This window comes from Pomacea canaliculata, linkage group LG3, assembly GCF_003073045.1.
Source record: "Pomacea canaliculata isolate SZHN2017 linkage group LG3, ASM307304v1, whole genome shotgun sequence".
Lineage (NCBI taxonomy): Eukaryota > Metazoa > Mollusca > Gastropoda > Architaenioglossa > Ampullariidae > Pomacea > Pomacea canaliculata.
In genome coordinates, this window is record NC_037592.1 from 30,326,433 (window position 1) to 30,337,250 (window position 10,818).

The following is a 10,818-nucleotide window of genomic DNA, read 5'->3' on the forward strand; positions in this document are numbered from 1 at the left end:
GGCAGATAACTGAGACAACAGACTTTGGGGACGGAGCGACCAACAGACAGGCAGCAAAGAGGGGAAAGACTAGACGAGCTACGCTTAGATTTAGCGAGACACATCGTGGCCCATGACATGTTGATATCTGGGAGATGGATAGCCACATGTAACCTCGCCGTGAGCTATCTGCAAGTGACATCAATCCGGGTGTTTGTTTTCGGCTATGACCAACACAATAACAAAAGTAATATGCGTAATTAAAAGAGGTATCTGGCGTTCCCGGGTAATGTCCTTTCACTGTCACCGGTAAGTGCGCTCGATGACCCAATCGATTGTCGAAAGTTTGTTGATGTGTGTTTAATATCGTTCCATCAATCAACACAACTCTTGTGAGACCAACATGCTAACGGTCATTGTAAGCTTCCCTTAGATACAAGATGTCAGACCTTGCAGACTGGTTTGTACTGCGTGCAAAGCTTACACGAGCTTAGCTTGACATCAAAAATTTGTCAAGCAGCTGCAGGTAGGTAATAAGATTTTTAAGTCGACATTGCCGATGTGCAGATTTAAAATTCAAGTAATGGCAAGATGGCGCAGATATGACAGTTGAAATAAAATGGCGCAGAAAAAGAAGAAAAGTGGTCCAGATTAAGAAATCCACCCAGGAACGCAGTAAATATCGTAACAGATGTGCTGATGAATATTAGACATATAACTTCACAAAAATCGATGGGTTAATACGAAGAGTGAGGGAGAGCAGCCACCCTCTAGTCAGTTTGGCGAAGGGGCGTCACTCTCTCTCAAGTGATCTGAAATTTCCTTTCATTCCATACTGTTTGCGCATTTTTATTTATTTATTTTATTTTTCTTTTTTTGCAGCACTTCATTAGAGCATTTTAATGTTCTTTAATGTTTACTCTGTTGAGCCCTTCCAGCGCTTTCTATCCTGGTTCACGATGGTGACATCACACTCAATACACTTTGAAAGAACTGCCTCGAGCTGCGCACAGACGTCACATCCTTTGCCCGCTTACAATGCGTGGCGCTTGTTGCGATCAAGGGAGAAAAGCATGTAATTAAGAACTGACATGTGAATGGATATAAAGATTTCCAACCGTCGCCAAACATCCTTTTTAGTTTTTATTCCACAGTTTTTACCTTTATCCCTTCGACGTAGAATGTATCGTAACACTTCATTAAATGCAGAGTACATTAATTGACCGCTTTTTTTGGTGCTTATAGTCTGGCTTTCTGATTCAGTCTGTACTTCACAGCGTGAGGGACCTCGCCCTGACCTTGATGGCGAGACCGATTCAGACTGGAAACACAAGCAAAGACCTTGCTTTAAAATAAGCCGCACTCTGCGACATGAAAGATTTGCTGCACTGCCATTCAGGTAAGTGGAGAGCTGCACTTGTGTCTATCGAAATAAAAAAATAAAAAAATGTGCCCGGCCGCATGCGTCTAGAGCAGACTTCAAAATATGTCAGTGAATGTAGCATACACACGCACGCATACCCAAGGAATTATAGATATACGAGCCTGATGACTACGACTCTCTTCAATCATCACCCCGTGACGACGACGACGACGACGACGACGACGACGACGACGACGACGATGGATTTAAACAGCAGATAGAGTCGCTCGATCCTTGATATAGCGTTTAATGCGCTTGATACAAAGAAATCGGAAAAGGCATACAAGCAGATATATTTTGTGTACATACAATCATGCATGGTAAGGTTATACACGTGGGACTTCGCCAGCCAGTTCCCGCTTTCTTTTGTTATAGACAGACTGTCACGTGTGTGACCCTTCTGGAGACGTGGGGCTAAATGGTTCTCTTTACCTGGTAATCAGTTTATTACAATACAGGGGTTCTTGTGTTCGCTTCTCTCAGCAGCTTTCACTGGTCCAACCAAAGAGGATCAAAATATGCCTGGCGACTCCGTGCAAGTTGCCAAGTACCGAAGCTCTGCTCTGCTCTAACACGTGAGGCCTATCAAGGAGTTAATAATCTTATTGCCTCTAGACATTGCTGCATTTTAGAGACAGTCAGTCGATTTACAAAAACAAAATTATTGATATAAAAACTCCAGACAATAACTCTAACAGTGTGCTCATACTTTCTGGCAAGTAATGTAATAAGAACGTTCATTAGACTCACACATAGTAATAAATTTGAATTGCAATGGACTTTTGTGTATTTCTTCTTCAGTTGTCTGATGGTTACTTAAGATTATTATGAATCATCAAGGTCCCAGGTCACCAGATCTTTGCCTCTAAGAGTTTAATGGAGTTGGACCAAAGAGGTGAGGTGGTCAGCGTACTGACTTTGCTTGGCCAATGAACTGTCTGCGATCTCAAATATCTTGTCTGTTATCCTTTTTCTGTTGACCTCAGCCTCACACCCGAGGCAAAGTTGGCTGGAGCACCTTGCCGACAATATAGAAATGTAATATCATATCATACCCGTCTCAGACTCTGCCTGTCTTTTTCTCTTTGTGCCTGGGTACGTTCTTTCGCTAACTTCATAGAGATGAAAGAAGCACCGACATTGTAATTTAGTGACTATAGATAACAGCCGTGACAACCACAACGATCTTTCACTGAAAGAACCTTGACCTCTCAGAGACGAAACCATTAAAAAGAACAAAAATAGAAGACCAACTCCACCAAGAAAGAACTAAAATATGTTGCGCAAACAGTGATAGATCACAGTCGACAGAAGACAAGGAAGTCCTTTACTTATCTGACTACAATGAGAATGGCTTTGTCTGAAAAGCCTTTAGCCCGTCCTAAAACTTAAAAGATCTTGAAAAAAAGACTTTCACAAAAAGAGACAAGAAATTACAACCTAAAGCATGAAAACCATCAGTTAAGCACAAACTCAAAAAGATAAGTTGAGAATGGAAAAGGGTTAGCTTGGACAGACATCAGAACACCGTCAGCATTCCGACTGAGGGCCATAACGACGGTCCGACGAGGGCTTATGTTTAGACCTGGAAATTCTTAAGCTGACATTGTGTGCACATTGCACTAAGTGATCACCTCCCCTGCCGTTCTTTTTTCTGTTTGGACAAGATTAAAGGCAACAGGAGAGCCAGCCGGTAGAGATTTGGGGCACTCAAGGGGACTTCGCTTCTGTACAGCATTTACCGATAGGGGCGATAGCCGCAGTGATTATGTCTTCTTTCCTGTTAATACGCTGATACAGAAAACTCCAACTTCCTTGAAAGGGCATAAATAAGACACGTTTCGCGTTTGGTCTCCGTTCCATTTTCAGACACTTGCATTCATTAAAAACCCCAAAGTAATAACTTCACAGGGGACGTTTGTGTGAAGAAAACATCGCAAAAATTAATTAACGGTGACAACAATAACACATGCAATGGGATTTAAACGATCGAATGTCAATGTTTTGTTTCCCGAGCTTATTCTCACTATCACACGAATCGTCCCTCCCGTCCCAACCCATCTCCGAAACACGGACAGCATACGACGGACAGGAAAACAAACAAATAACATATGAGCTATAAAAGAATAAACAACTGTACTAAACGAACAATAAAATCAAATACAGAAAACACAAAGAGGAACAAAATAACAAGAACAAGAACAAGTTTGATATATGTTTACGTGTATGCAATATGTGGTAAGGATGCTTGGATATGGGCAGACTCTTTGGCCGCCCAGTCCCAGTTGTTGCCTCACACCACGATTTTGTATTTACTCTGGGGCTGTTTAAACCACTCGGCGGAGCGTCTAATGAACACGACCGGCTCAACAAGTTCATCTGCTTCCACACTTCTCCGTCGCGCGCCTGTCAATTTACTTTGATTCATTCCAGCAAAGGGCAGCGGAATGGCTCCGTCACCTTTTATTTGTCGCTCTTTCCTCCAAATGGTCGCTCTCTTTCGCTCTGACTGTTGGATGGTAAGTTGCAGTGTAGGTGAGGACGAGGGAGCGAAAGCGCGTGCACTTCTCAACATGCACGTTGTTTGATATCCCTCCGCTCCATTTTATTAGTATTCATTCACTGTTTCTGTTTATGCACTATACAAGTCTCATAGTATTATTAATATTAAGGTTGAAGCGTATGAAGCTCACAGAATGCTCTTCTGATTTGTTATTTACCGACGAGAGACATTTGTTTACGCTCAACAATTTAAGCGAACCAACGCTGGGCACTCGGAGTACGCACAAAAGCCTTGTTCAGGCAGGGCAAACTTTCTTCGTGCACGATAAACTCATGTGCACCCACGACAAACTCGTGTTTACTCACGACAAACTCCGTTTGCAGACGACAAACTGGTGTGTAAATCTGCGAGTATATATAAAGTGAGTTCTTTCTTTTCCCTTAATTTCTTCTTCTTTTTTTTTTAATAAAAAAATCTTTTACAGGGTTACGTTTTAATTTCTTTTCTGAAACCGCCGTTTGGTATTTCTTGTTTATGCACCCATTTCCTCCACTCGATCTTTTTAGCCATACTATTTTTTTTAAACATTTTATTTCTTTCTGTATTGTGTCTGCCACAGCGGCCTTTAAATCAAAGAAACTTGAAACTTGTGCGAACAGCTGAGATCCGACAAGTGCTTTACCACAGGGATGTCTCCTAAGGCATTTGTATCGCGTTTCACATAAACCAAGTCCGGTTTACCTGAGGGCTGTAAGTAATTCGCCGCTTCTTAATTTCTAGAGGAAAATGCGATAAATTAGGTGAGTCATCATTCTTCTTTCAGTTGTGAATATATAACCCAGAAGGCACTGGCGTGTTTGACCTTAATAAACTACGATTTTTCTTGACACGTTTGAGTTCGAGACTTCTATTATTATTGTAATTGTGAAATCTATTTTCTCGTCACTATTGTCTCCACTTTATAGTGGTCCTTGTTACATCTACCACATACCACTGCCAACAATGCTCCCCATACCAATCCTCCATAAACTGCGCTGACGGCCTGTTTAGGCTCGGCGGAGGCGGTGCTGGTGTTGTTATTGAACCAGGACACCGTCTACGATGTCGAAGCCAAGCTGGCAACTGCATATGCCTCATATCAGACGCGAGACACGCATGTGAGCCCCTTGGTTCTTTTCTTCTGGCCCGTGTCTGTGGAATCCACCCACCCACCCACACATTCACTTCTTAAGAGAGTGACCACTTTCAAACGTTTTATGGCTGGCCTTACCTACTCCTTTTGTAAATAACTCCACGATCCAGTAACCAGTGATCTCATCCACTTGCCAGCATCCCTCTCTCTTCCATCCCCACCAATTAAAAGTGCGCCAATGTTTCTTGTGGTTCTCTTGTGCAAGGTTTATGAGCACAAGCAGGAAAATGTACTATATAACTCCATCATCATCACTGTTAATCATTTCTTATCCATATGATTCAATGTTCATAAATGTGTTCATATCTTTGCGTGCATATTTTCTTTCGGGGCATTTGATTTTAGTCATCAACGAAGCCTCGAGATCAAGGCATTCGAACACAAGGGTCAGGTGCGTATTAAAGACTTCTTTTCAGTGAATTAATTCTGCAACCTTTGATTTGCGGCGACGCCCGCCAGGTCCAGCTTTTTCTCGTTAATAGCTCGCTGCAGGCAAACTGACATGCTCAGCAGAAATTGCAATCACGGCTTCCATCTCCAGGCGGCGGAAAGATGAGATAGCCATGCCCAGGTGGTTGTGGTCCTCCCAGCACGAAAGGGGCATCCACCTGTTCGGAGATTTCTACCTGTTGCAAGAATGTGTTAAGGCTTTAAAAAAAATCCATGGACCCCTGTAGATAATGCACATTAAGACATTAAGAGGGCGAGCGTACACAAACGTACTGACTCGATTCCACACAGACAAGACAGTGGCGTAGGAAGATGTTCGGCGTTGGGAGGGGGGACTCACTCACTCACTCACTCACTCACTCACTCACTCACTCATCACTCTCACTCACTCACTCCTCACTCACTCACTCACTCACTCACTCACTCACTCACTCACTCACTCACTCACTCACTCACTCACTCACTCACTCACTCACTCCTCACTCCACATCACTCACTCACTCACTCACTCATCACTCACTCACTCACTCACTCACTCACTCACTCACTCACTCACTCACTCACTCATCACTCATCACTCACTCAATCACTCACTCACCACTCACTCAACTCACTCACTCACTCACTCACTCACATCACTCATCACTCACTCATCACTCACTCACTCATCATCACTCATCACTCACTCACTCACTCACTCACTCCACTCACTCACTCACTCACTCACTCACTCACTCACTCGTCTCACTCACTCACTCTCCATACTCACTCACTCACTACTCACTCACTCATCACTCATCACTCACTCACTCATCAATCACTCACTCACTCACTCACTCACTCACTTCACTCACTCACTCACTCACTCACTCACTCACTCACTCACTCATCACTCACTCACCATCACTCATCTCACTCACTCAACTCACAATCACTCACTCACTCATTGTCCATCACTCATCACATCACTCACTCACTCACTCACTCTCACTCACTCACTCACTCATATCATCACTCACTCACTTCACTCACTCACTCACTCACACTCAGTCACTCACTCACTCACATCACTCACTCACACTCACTCACTCACTCACTCACATCACTCACTCTCACTCATCACTCACTCTCACTCACTCACTCACTCACTCACTCACTCACTCACTCACTCACTCATCACTCACTCACTCACTCACTCACTCACTCACTCACCACTCACTCATCACTCACTCACTCACTCAAGGCAACACTCAGTCATATCACAATCACGTCTCACTCATATCATCCTCACATATCACTCACTCACATCACTCACTCATCATCACTCACTCACTCACTCACTCACTCACCACTCACTCACTCCTCACTCACTCACTCACTCACTCACTCACTCACCATCACATCACTCACTCACTCACTCACTCATCACTCACCATCACTCACTCACTCAACTCACTCATCTCCTCACTCATCTCATCATCAGTCACTCACCTCACTCACTCACGATTCACGTCACTACTCACTCACTCACTCACTCACTCACATCACTCACTCACTCACTCACTCGTCACTCACCACTCACTCACTCACTCACTCACTCACTCCTCACTCACCACTCATCACTCACTCATCACTCACTTCACTCTGCACTCACGTCACTCACTCACTCACTCACTCACTCACGTCACTCACTCACTCACTCACACACTCACTCAATCATCATCACTCACTCAACTCACTCATCATCATCATCATCATGTCACTCACTCACTCACTCACTCATCACATCACTCAGCTCACTCACTCACTCACTCACCTCACTCACTCACTCATCACTCACTCCCACTCAACTCACATCACTCACTCACATCACTCACTCATCACTCACTCACTCACTCACCACTCATCACTCACTCATCGTCACTCACTCTCATCACTCTCACTCACTCACTCACTCACTATCACTCACTCACTCACTCACTCACTCACTCACTCACTCACTCACTCACTCACTCACTCACTCACTCACTCACTCACTCACACTCACTCAGCTCACTCACTCACTCACTCACTCACTCACTCACTCATCACTCACTCACTCACTCACTCACTCACTCACTCACTCACTCACTCACTCATCACTCACTCACTCACATCACTCCACTCACTCACTCACTCACTCATCACTCACTCACTCATCACTCACTCACACTCATTCCTCACTCACTCACTCACTCATCACTCCGGCACTCACTCACTCACTCACTCACTCACTCACTCACTCACTCACTCACTCACTCACTCACTCACTCACTCACTCACTCACTCACCACTCTACTCACTCACTCACTCACTCACTCACTCACATCACTCCTCACTCACTCACTCACTCACGGTCACTCACTCACCACTCACTCACTCACTCATCACTCACAGATCACTCACTCACTCACTCACTCACTCACTCACTCACTATCACTCACTCACTCACTCACTCACTCACTCACTCACCTCACTCACTCACTCACTCACTCACTCACTCACTCACTCACTCACTCACTCACTCATCACTAACTCACACTCACGTCATCACTCACTCACTCACACTCACTCACTCCTCACTCACATCACTCACTCACTCATAGTCACTCATCACTCGTCACTCCATCACTCACTCATCACGTCTCATCACTCACTCAACTCACTCACAGTCACTCACTCACTCACTCACTCACTCACGTCACTCACTCACTCACTCACTCACTCACTCACTCACGATCACTCACTCACTCACTCATCACTCACTCACGTCACTCACTCACTCACTCACTCACTCACTCACTCACTCATCACTCACTCACTCACTCACTCACTCATCCTCACTCACTCACTCACTCCTACTCACTCACTCACTCACATCACTCACTCACTCACTCACTCACTCACTCACTCACTCACTCACTCACTCACTCACTCATCACTCACTCATCACTCACTCACTCACTCAACACTCACTCACTCACTCACTCACTCACTCTCACTCACTCTCACTCATCACTCACTCACTCATCACCACTCACTCACTCACCCTCACTCACTCACTCACCACTCACTCACGATCACTCACTCACTCACTCACTCACTCACTCACTCACACACTCACTCACTCACTCACTCACTCACTCACCTCACTCCACTCATCACACTCATCACTCACTCACTCACTCACTCACTCATATCACTCACTCACTCACTCACTCACTCACTCACTCATCACTCACTCACTCACTACACTCACTCACTCAACTCACGTCACTCACTCACTCACTCACTCAGCTCATCACTCACCACTCACTCACTCACTCATCACTCACTCACTCACTCATCACGTCACTCACTCACTCACTCACTCACTCACTCACTCCTCACTCACTCACTCACTCACTCACTCACTCACTCACTCAGTCTCACTCATCACTGTCGCTCACTCACTCACTCACTCATCACTCACTCACTCACTCACTCATCACTCACTCACTCACTCACTCACTCACTCACTCACGTCCTCACTCACTCACTCACTCACTCACATCACACTCACTCACTCATCACTCACATCACATCAAACCTCACTCACTCACACACTCACTCACTCACTCACGTCACTCATCACTCACTCACTCACTCACTCACTCACTCACTCACTCCTCACCCTGGACTTCACTACTCACTCTTCACTTCACGACTTCATTGTCACTGTCAGATTTGAACACTCTACCTTTCAGTCTTCAGACTCGTTCGTAGCACCAGGCTATCCAGCCTTACCACTAACGTATCAAAAGTTCGTGAAAAAGTCAAGTTCGCCGTTTACACAATGAACAAATCGCTGAACCGAGACGCACACGTCCAGAACCGGTGACGTCATCGATAACGAGGCTGCTGTTTAACGAAGATGACTAGTGCACGACGGACCACAAACACTCTGCTACTGTCCCCCTAGGTGCTCCAACTTCCAGGAACACACACGTCATACTCATGGAGTGAACAAGATCGGAGTGACAGACGGCAACAACTACCCGATCCTCTCCCCTCAGACATCATTGTACGCGTGGTCAGAGTTGTCTGCCCAGTCAATGGAGGACATCGAAAACGGACAACAGTACCCTACAAAGAACACCAACAAGAAATAAGTGACAGATGGCCGGCCCTCCACAGTTCATGACAATTGCTATCCATATGTCGGGGACTTTGTGTGGACGGCAAGACACAAGCAGCAAGGTAGAGAATAAGTTCACTGACCAGTGACTACGCGACACGAGGTGTCCGTGCTAACGGTCACAGGACACAGCACGGGACTCACCCGTGAAAATATTTCACATCTTCAACTGCGACATTGAAGGTTTGCTCGTGAAAACACGATCCTGGCTTTGTACAAAGCATTAACGTGTTTGTTATTGTGTCTTACAGACATTGCTTGACGTCAGCAATACACTGCAATGTTCCAACGATACTTCAGTCCTGCTTCTACACTTACATCGCAAGGAAGAGCTGCCGGCCGATATCCTTGTTTTAGTAAAAAATGTATTTAATAAGTTTTTGCATAGACTGCAGTGTACGGTTGACAATTTGATTTTATTGCATTTGACACCGAGTTTAACGAGACAAGTTCTGGACTTAACCCACAGATGAAACGCAGGGTTCGAGACAGACCAGGAGGAGATCGCATCCTCGGATCCGCTGGGGTGGTATGGTTGCGGCACTAGGAGGACAAAGAAGACTAAAAAATAAGTGGGTTTGTGTGTGTGTGTGCTGCTTCCACCATTTTGTAAGTCTATGATCATGTTGAAGCACAGTTACATCTGGACTTACAGGTCTACCACAGAGACGTTATATTCGAATACCACTTCTACCTACCGCAGCGTTTCTCATGGCAAACCTACTATTTCTACCTACGCATCTGGTTTTTGTACATCATTTCTCATCTCCATCTCTTCCCCAAGAGCACATTTTCCCGAGTTCTCGACCATCTCCACCGGAAATGGAGATGAAGCTGAGTTTGTCAGGTGGCCCAGTGAAAATCACTGTCATGTGACCCCCAGCTTTCATGCTCGTTGACCAACGGTGACTCGCCACCAGTTCTGTCCATTTTCACGGTTCCTCAAAGCCCCATGGGGAGTTTAATCACACCAGCGCTGTCACACTTTCCATGTATCCTCTCCCTGTATCTTTCCTTCTTCTGTCTTCTCTTCTCCACTTTCCTTATTGTTTGGG

General features: G+C 45.2%; 1 protein-coding gene across 1 annotated transcript in view; it reads right to left on the reverse strand.

Moving 5' to 3' along the window:
- The window catches only part of LOC112559415 (protein inturned-like), a 48,109-nt gene extending 43,013 nt beyond the window's left edge, over window positions 1-5,096 (reverse strand). Inside the window, exon 1 of the mRNA XM_025230654.1 lies at window positions 3,625-5,096. The gene's annotated coding sequence lies outside the window, so the exon portion shown is untranslated. The remainder of the gene's footprint in view (window positions 1-3,624) is intronic.
- Window positions 5,097-10,818: the final 5,722 nt, after the last annotated feature.